At 39.3% G+C, this 8929-nt stretch overlaps 1 pseudogene; it reads right to left on the bottom strand.

The window, feature by feature from the left end:
- Positions 1-3348: 3348 nt before the first annotated feature.
- LOC124975782 (serine/threonine-protein kinase 17A-like) lies at positions 3349-4587 on the bottom strand (annotated as a pseudogene).
- Between the last annotated feature and the right edge of the window lie 4342 nt (positions 4588-8929).

The following is an 8929-nucleotide window of genomic DNA, read 5'->3' as shown; positions in this document are numbered from 1 at the left end:
ATTGTATTAAAAATTCCGATTACACATGGTTGCTTGTAAATTCTTTTCAAGATGAAGTAAAAGTGAAACACATATGATGAGAAAGTCCCATTTTAATAACTGTGTGAACATATAATCTTAAGTTCCCAAGGCTAGTATGATTGGCTGGCCTTGGTACTCCCTATGCTGTTTTTTCCTCAAAAGTTATCTTTAAGTAGCTAGATATTTACCATGGGACAAGGATAAATAGGTAATTTCCCACTGTAGCCAGTATAATTAAATCCCATAGCATGAACAGATGTAATACATTTATCTGTAAAATCTCCCATCATACGCGTATCATTAGTAGATACTGGATGGATTCCCCAGTCCATATTGATGGTTGTATTAAAGATGGATCTGGAAAATAGGCTTAATAGGTTTCCCCAAGAATCCCACTTACCTGACAGCTCGATAGAGTTAGCATGACCAAAAACATTGTGGTTGGAGACTTAAGATCTCCTCATTGTTGAACCATCCCTTCAGCCTGAAGTGTCAGGTCCTTCAGCTGTCTCCATGAAGGCAGGTTGGTATTTTTTGGAAATATACAAATGTAGATAGCTTCTACCCTACAGTAGTATAAAATCTGGTGCATTATATTTCTTTATGTGTCACTCAACAACTGTGAGAGTGTTAATATCAAAATTTTTAAAAATTTTTTGAAATAGTTTTGTGAGATTTATTGTGTTGATATAGGGTTCTGTTTGCCCCTTTTTTATTTTTTTAAATTGTATAAAAAAATTTTGATATAAGCTGGAGTATCATTAACCTTAAATTACAGACAGTGGCCTAGCATTGTACAAGTATTCAAACCATAAGAAGTGACTTAAAAAATATTTTTATTTGTCCAGGAAAATTAGTAAAAGTTACCTATTATTAAAGTCAATGTTGTTGAGTTGAAGAGGGCATTACAGTAAAAGAAGTCCTAAATTTTACCAAATGTATGATTTCAATTTTGTCTCTAGTAGTGGGCTGAGCGACAAAGTTATAAAATGGAGTCAGTATAAATATTGAAAGTCAGTTTTATGACTTATTTGTGTTATAGGTAATGGCCTTATTATCTTAATTTAAGTTGTTATACTAGAATTGGTATTTTCAAATATTATTTGGTAGAATGTGAATTGGTAGTATCTTTCAGGACAATGGTTCAATAAGGTATTCAGAAACCTTAGAATTTCATGTCATTGATCTAGCAATCATATTTTAAGGAATTAATTCAAAAAATTTTTTATGCATAAAGATACAGATGTATGAATATTCTTAGAAATTTGTTTTTAAGTAGCAAAAATAATTTAAATGTCCAATATACGGTTTTGGGATAAATGAACTATATGATAAAAAGTCTGGCATTAAAAGTACTATTGTAATAGAATATTATGTGCAATTTAAAATAATTTTACAAGTTTTAAAAATAACATGATGAATCTATTTGTATAAAATATATATGTCTATAAGTATATGCATGAAACAGTGAAGAAGGTTATGTAGTAAATGTTAATAGTAGTTATTTGTGAATAGTAGAATTTTATGTATAATTAATTTTTCTTAAGTGGGTCTCAACAAAATTTAGGTAAGGTGTTTTAATTTTGAAACTAATTTTAGTTTCTTATTTGAGTATTATTTCATGAATTTTCTATATATAATTTTTGGATTAGTATAAATTAAGTAACATAATTTAATATTATATCTGAAACATGAAACAGACAAGTTAAGAGAGCTTTTATTCCCTCTTGGGTGAAGGTGTCAAAATATTTTTGTATCTTATATTGCTAATCTTTAAATAAACTAGTGTCTCTTAATTGTCTTTAGAAATGTTAAGTGTACTTCTCAGTGTAGTAACATAAAAATTTCATAACATTTATTTAATTATAAAATATTAAATGATGTAATTAAATTTTAATTAATTTGTTGTTATATAAGTTTGTAAGAGTCCATTATTTTAGAAAATTTTAGTTCGGAGAGCATCAGCTTAGTAAAATGTCTTTTTAAGTATACTTTAAAGATTTCTTTATTTGGGAAACAAAGATACAATTAATATAACAAGTTAGTAATAATCATCATAGTTGATTGAAACACAGTGATTGATGTTTTTATATTAACCAAATTTAGCTTTTATAGAGAAATTTTAAATCTGGAATAAAGTGGTATTTTAAAATAGCAGATATTGTTTAACCAAAATTGTATAAATCTTAATTTCTTTAAAATTAGTTTTTCTAAATAATAAAACAGCAGCCATAAGAAATTATTTTATTGGAATGAGAGTATATTGTTTTAATTATTTCTCTTTTTTTAATCCTTTGGAAGTTTAGACCTTCTTTATAGCAACCGAACTAAAAACACATCTAATGTTTAAATATATTTTACTTAAGAGTATCTGATATTTTTATATTTAGTAGATGATATTTCAGCATCCAATCATTGATCTTTTAGCATTTCATCCTTTTAAATCAGCAAGTATCTCATGAAACAGACTTAGATAATTAATCTCATTTACTTTAAATTTAACTTACTTATTCTTAATTGTAAAACTCAAAGCATCAAACAAGTGTAAATATCAGTATTTATCATCTTTCCTGATGAAGAAAATTGTTAGAAGCAGATGGATATAGATTTTGAATATTATAGGAATTAGCAATTTTATTATATGACCAGCTAGAAAAATGTGAATTAATAATTATAAAAAAGTATTCCTATTTGTTTACCCATTTAAATTAAACCTTATTAAGTCATGTGAATCAAAGTTATTTGAATCCATTTTTTATTTTAATTTTAAATTGTGAGCATGCTCTTTGAACTGTAAGTAAATTTGGATATCATGTAAATAAAACCATTGTGTGTTCACATTTGTAAATCAGTGAAATAAACAAAAGGAAAATTTTTATAACTTTCTGTAAGTGGAGCCCCATAGTATGAACAAATACTTATCACAGCTTTGATTAAACCTGTTTAGGAATTTAAGGTCTAACTAATTAAACTTTTTTTTAATGTAATTTTGGCACTTTTACTTGGATTTTTAAAGAAAAGTGAATACAAACATCTTTGTACACAAATTCTCATTGTAGAGAAACAGGATGTAGAATTAAAAGGTGCAAACATCTCCCTTCTTAAATAACATTGAAACAGAGAACTTTACCTGTTAACCTCCACGTTGGCAACTTCTATAAATCTGGCTTGATTGATCTAACTTCACAAGTTTAACAAAATTATTTTTGTTTTTATCAGTGATACTTTGATATCCACTTCTAGTACATGTACCATTTGACCAGAGATCTATAAGTAATATGAATGTTTTCAATATGGAAATCTTAAAGTTTTAAAGTGAAATGCTGCTCAGTATTTTAATTCTCCTGGAATTTCTTGTAGCAAAGGTTCTTCAAATTTAAATCGTTTGGAAATGACCTTTTGCTCCATTTTCTCTTTTTCAGACTGTCTGCATTGTCCTGAAGTATACGAAGCAACTACAATTAACTCCTCTGTCACAAGCAATTCCTCAGTTTCTGGTTTCTCAGTATGGGCATTGATTTCAGGCACGGAATCACCTTCTTGGAGGGCATTTCCTTCTTCCAATGACCCTTTCATCCTAAAAGAAGGATCCTGAATACTGCTCTGTGTCAACCATGGGTGTTTTAGACCTTCTTCAGCAGTGGCTGGATCTTCAGGTTTCTTAACTAAAAGTCTCTTGATGAAATCAATAGCGGATTCAGACACAACATCAAATTCTTCTCAGAATAACTTAAATTCATCTGTGAGATGTTCAAGAATGTCTCTGGTTTATTATCGCCCAAGAGGTGATATTCCTGTAAGCATGACGTGTGTTAACGCTCCAGTGCTCCAGGTATCTGTTGCCACGCAGATATAGGGTCACAACTAAGGACTTCAGGAGCCACATATTCAGGAGTACCCATGATTTCTCAAAGTTCTTCACTGTTCTTCATTATTCTTTAAAGGCCAAAATCAATGATCTTAATGTTGCCCAATGGAGATTCACTTGTCAGCAATTCTGAGACTTCAAATGGAGATGAACTACATCATGAGTGTGTGAAAAGTGGACACCTTCTAAAATCTGTCTCCTGAGTCTGAACATCTTTTTCTGTAAAAGCTTCTTCTCTGTCTGCAACACACCGGTCACAGATTCCACCTCCAGCAGCATATTCCAGAACCAAGATAATTTCTGATGGAGTTTCATAAACTTCGTGCAAGTTGATGACCCAAGGATTGTCTTGTGCTGGTTCAAGTACAGCGACCTCATGGATTATTTCCATCCGACAGTCTTGGCCTTTTCTTCTTTTTCTCATGAACTCGGCTGCAAATTCTTTTCCAGAATCTCTCTTTATGCATCTCCTCACCACTGCAAACCACCCCTGCGCAGCTCCCGGCCAGGGCGCAAGGCGTAGCTGTCCTGGAAGGCTTGGTACTTACTGCAGCTCGCATCCCCGTCAGCCGCCCGGGTTCGGTGCACCAAGGAGGAGCCCGCGGCCGGGCTCCCCCAGCGGGATGGTGGTGTGGGCCTCCTTCCTCTCCTGCCACTCAGCTCTCCGGCAGCCGGGGTCACAGCCCGCCTCCGCCTGCCTGGTGCCAGTCCACAGAGTCTCCAAACGCCCGCTTACCCATGCGGAGCCTAACTAATTAAACTTTTATATGCTCTAAACAGGTTTGAAGTCCAGCCATAATAAGAAAACTCAAAAGTATTTTGGGTTGCCTGCTTTTGTTCTAATGATTGTTATTCAGCCTTAAAATCATCCTAAAAAGCAAAAAAAAAAAAAAAAAAAAAAAAAAAATCCATTAAAAAGCATAAATAGAGCGTCTTTTATTAACTTTAGAATTTTTCTCACTTAACTTTGGCTAAAAACAATCTGTTAGAGAATGAAAGAAAGTGTAAGGAATCCCACGAAAACCACGCAGGACACGGGAAATCACATAAGGGAGTTTATTAAGCAGAGTGTCTCTGTAAGGAGCAAAGTTAAATGTGTGACATTCTGTGTGCTGTGTAACTTGCAAAAAACAACTTGTTTACTCTGTGCTGTGTTACTTGCAAAAAACAACTTATTACCTTGTGCTGTGTAACTTACAAAAAATAACTTGAGTGCTCTGTGCTGTAATGAGGTAATAATGTGGTGTTGCCCCAAGATAAGACTGACGTTGCCTGCAAGTTGGAGACATGTGCAACAGACCCCGAGTAAGATAACTAACTTCCCTTGGACCAAGACCGGCTGGCAGAGTCTGATAAAAAGGATTTAAAAGGACTCAGGATGAGCCTAGCTCCAGTCCCCATTTAACACCAATGACACCAGTGTTGCGCCAAGCCTGAAGGGGACTCACTGACTTGCTCGTTGCTTGCTGGAACATGCATCATCCAGACCGTGACCGAGACGTCCCTGTGGAAGTGACAGCGGAGCTGCCTGTGTGCATCCTGCCTGAGACGTCTCTGCCCGGCCTGCCTGCCATGACCTCGCCGTTCTCACCGATCAGGACTCCTACCGGAGGGAGTTCCCCAGCAAGATCTCCTGAGCTGTCTTCCTGACTGACCTCTGGGGGTTGCTGCCCTTCGACTCAAGACATGTCACACAGGAGTGGACCTTAGGAACGGGTCTCAGTAAGGAGTGAGTCTTGTTTTGTTTTGTTTTGTTTTTTAATTTATTTTATTGTAAACAAATGGGATACATGTTGTTTCTGTTTGTACATGGAGTAACAGCATACCATTTGTGTAATCATACATTTACATAGGGTAATGGGGTTTGACTTATTCTGTTATTTTTTCCTTCCCCCCACCCCTCCCACCCCTCTTTTCCCTCTATACAGTCCCTCCTTCCTCCATTCATACCCCCTCCTTCCCCCATTATGTGTCATCATCCACTTATCAGCGAGATCATTTGTCCTTTGGTTTTTTGAGATTGGCTTATCTCACTTAGCATGATATTCACCAATTTCATACATTTGCCTGAAAATGCCATAATTTTATTATTCTTTATAGCTGAGTAATATTCCATTGTGTATATATAACACAGTTTCTTTATCCATTCATCAATTGAAAGACACCTAGGTTGGTTCCACAATCTGGCTATTGTGAATTGAGCAGCTATGAACATTGATGTGGCTGTATCTCTGTAGTATGCTGATTTTAAGTCCTTTGGGTATAGGCCAAGGAGTGGGATAGCTGGGTCAAATGGTGGGTACATTCCAAGTTTTCTAAGGAATCTCCACACTGCTTTCCAGAGTGGCTGCACTAATTTGCAACCCCACCAGCAATGTATGAGTGTACCTTTTTCCCCACATCGTAGGAGTGAGTCTTGTTTATTCAGGGCTTATAATAATTTAGTGAGGAGTTTCAAGATGGCGGACTAGGGGGCGGCTGCATTTCACGTTGCTCCAGGACGCAGGATTCAAAAGAGGAGACAGTGAGAGACTTGGGACCAACTCAAAGCCACTGGGTGAGTCTCTCCCGTTGGGGAGGCGTCCCGGATGGGGCGGTAGCCCCAGAACGCAGGGAGCTTTGTGAAGTAGAGTTGCTCAGTGAGATGCCCCTCCCCCCACTGGAGCGGTAAACAGGGACAACTGGGATCATCGTAGAGGAGGCGGCTCAGCACAGCGCTTGGACTCAGAATAACCACTGGGGCTCCGGGCGGCTGCCTGAGGAGCAGCTGCGTGGAGAGCTGTTTAGACCCAGAATGACCGCTTCTGAACACCGGGAGGTTGCCCAGAGGAAGAGGAGAAGTGCGGCGGGTCACTTGGTCTAGGAGTGACTGCATCAGAGCCACAGGCGGTTGCCAGAGGAGGAGCTGCGTGGCGAGCTGTTTGAACTCAGAGCGAGTGCTCCTGAACACCGGGGGGTTGCCAAGAGGAAGAGGAGAAGTGCGGCGGGTCACTTGGTCTAGGAGTGACTGCATCAGAGCCACAGGCAGTTGCCAGAGGAGGAGCTGTGTGGCGAGCTGTTTGAACTCAGAACGACAGCTCCTGAACACCAGGGGGTTGCCCGGAGGAAGAGGAGAAGCGCGGTGGGTCACTTGGTCTAGGAGTGACTGCATCAGAGCCACAGGCGATTGCCAGAGGAGGAGGCGAGTGGTGAGTTGATTGGACTAAAAGCGACCACTCCTGAACACCAGTGGCCTGCCTGGAGGAGGAGCACGGTGGGTCACTTGGTCTCGGAGCCACCTCTCCTGAACACCCGGGGGGCTACCCCGAGGAGGAGGAGGAGGAACACAGCGGGTCACTTGGACTTGGAGTGACTGCCTAGGGCTATGGGCGGTTGGCGGGAGGAGGAGACGTGAAGTGAGTTGTTTGGACTCCTAGTGACTGCGTTGGAAACCCGGCCACTGTCCGGAGGAGGAGGTGTGTGGCGGGTCTCTGGGTCTCGGAGCTATTGTACGGGGCTCCAGGTGGCGGCTCAGAGGAGGGACCGCATAGCCAGGCAATTAGGTGTAGAGCAGGGTCCCAGGACCTAGGTGGCTTCTTGCTGGAAGAGCCGCACAGAGACACGCCTAGGGGTGGAGCGAAGTTTCCAGGACTGCGGGCAGAGTCTCTGGGAGAGGCAGCCTAAGGAGACTCGCCTGCGAAGGGTGAGGCTCCCAGGCCCAGGAGGTAGGTCTGGGCCCCTGGGAACATTGCAGAGGAAGACAGCCCAGCCCAGGCAGTAGTTGTAGATTGAGGGGAACCTCTAGGAGGGGAACTGACCAGCGAGACCTCCCAACCGAGTGAGTCTTCCCTGCTGGGTGAGGTTTTCCCACAGGGACAGTAAAACCAGAGACACAGGCACAAACAGGACTTGCCTCAGCCCGCAGCCTAGTTCCCCGTTGGATGACCATTGGTCAACAAGTGGAGGCACCTCTGCCCACTAGCAGGGAATATACGCCACCCTGAGGGTCACCTCCCCTAGAGAGTCTGCTTCTTCGTGGAGCTCCGCATTATCAACTTCCTCCAAGACTTCAGGCTACTGAAGGATAAGAGGGGATATACTAGCAATCTTCAGGGATATTATAAGTCGATAGAGGAAATCTGCAATATCTTAATGACCCACTGATTCCTGAACAATATGAGAAAACAAGGGAAGAAAATGCCCCAAACAAATCTAGATGTTACATCAATAAAATCCCACGACAGCATGGCAGAAGAAATGACAGAAAGGGAGTTCAGAATGTACATAATTAAAATGATTAGGGAAGCAAACAATGAGATGAAAGAGCAAATGCAGGCATTGAATGATGAGATGAAAGAGCAAATGCAGGCATTGAATGATGAGATGAAAGAGCAAATGCAGGCATTGAATGATAGCACCAATCGACAGTTAAAAGAGCAAATACAGGAAGCAAAAGATCATTTCAATAAAGAGTTAGAGATATTGAAAAAAAAAACAAACAGAAATTCTTGAAATGAAGGAAACAATAAACCAAATTAAGAACTCCATAGAAAGCATAACCAAAAGGATAGAACACCCGGAAGACAGAACCTCAGATATTGAAGAAAAAATATTTAACCTCAAAAACAAAGTTGAACAAACAGAGAAGATGGTAAGAAATCATGAATAGAATCTGCAAGAATTATGGGATATCATGAAAAGGCCAAATTTGAGAATTATTGGGATTGAGGAAGGCTTAGAGAAACAAACCAAAGGAATGAATAATCTATTCAATGAAATAATATCAGAAAATTTCCCAAATCTGAAGCATGAAATGGAAAATCAAGTCCAAGAGGCTTATAGGACTCCAGATACACAAAATTACAACAGACCCACACCAAGGCACATTATAATGAAAATACCGAACATACAAAATAAAGACAGAATTTTAAAGGCTGTGAGAGAAAAGAACCAAATTACATTCAGGGGGAAATCAATACGGATATCAGCAGATTTTTCAATCCAGACCCTAAAAGCTAGAAGGGCCTGGAACAACATTTTTCAAGCTCTGAAAGAAAATGG

Source organism: Sciurus carolinensis, unplaced genomic scaffold, assembly GCF_902686445.1.
Source record: "Sciurus carolinensis unplaced genomic scaffold, mSciCar1.2, whole genome shotgun sequence".
Classification (NCBI taxonomy): domain Eukaryota; kingdom Metazoa; phylum Chordata; class Mammalia; order Rodentia; family Sciuridae; genus Sciurus; species Sciurus carolinensis.
Note: the sequence above shows the minus strand (reverse complement) of the source record. Positions and strands in the feature narration are given on the sequence as shown.